The sequence below is a fragment of the Camarhynchus parvulus genome, chromosome 1A (assembly GCF_901933205.1).
Source record: "Camarhynchus parvulus chromosome 1A, STF_HiC, whole genome shotgun sequence".
NCBI lineage: Eukaryota > Metazoa > Chordata > Aves > Passeriformes > Thraupidae > Camarhynchus > Camarhynchus parvulus.
This window is the reverse complement of record NC_044586.1, coordinates 48,454,786-48,455,481: the sequence shown is the minus strand read 5'-3', so window position 1 is coordinate 48,455,481 and position 696 is coordinate 48,454,786.

Genomic DNA, 696 nt, shown 5'->3' with positions numbered 1-696 from the left:
CCGCTTTCCTTTGTAACCCCGCATATGCATGAGAGTTTCTTTCACTGTGCTGGGCTGGACAATTGCTGTTTCCTGAGTAGTGTCAGGCGCTGATCACATCAGGGGAAGTCGCGTATTCAGATGTATCTTTCTGGCGACTTCGGTTATCTCGATCGATGGTATCAGTCGAGCGATGATTACTCGTGAGTGTCTCCTGATTAACCCGGAGTACGCGCTGGCCACATCTAGTCATAGGTAAACGGGGTATTGTTCTCTTGCTGCCTTCAGGAATTTCGACATTCCGAACTAGACATATGTCCCTGGGCTGCTTGTGGTCAGAGACTCATTTGGATTTTACAATCTTAAAAAATACATTCTCTCTTTAAGCATGAATTATTTCATAACATATATTACATAGACCATGTCCCGGGCCTCACAAAAGACAGCAGGAACTTCTAAAACGTTTTTAACCACCATCACAGCAGTTAGGGCATTCAGGAGTAGCTCGGATATGAGACCCTTCAGGTACAAGGAGCCGTATACAGAAAGTATCTTCCAATGTAAAAAGGTGAAGGAGGCTCGCCCTGGAAACCCGAGTTTGCTTGCGCTTATGCTTTCGACAGATGTTTTCAAGTCAGCGTTTCAAATTACACTGCGACTTCGAAAACAGCCCTCAACTTTCGAGCAGAGCGTTCTAAGCAGTTGGCTCGTGGCCAA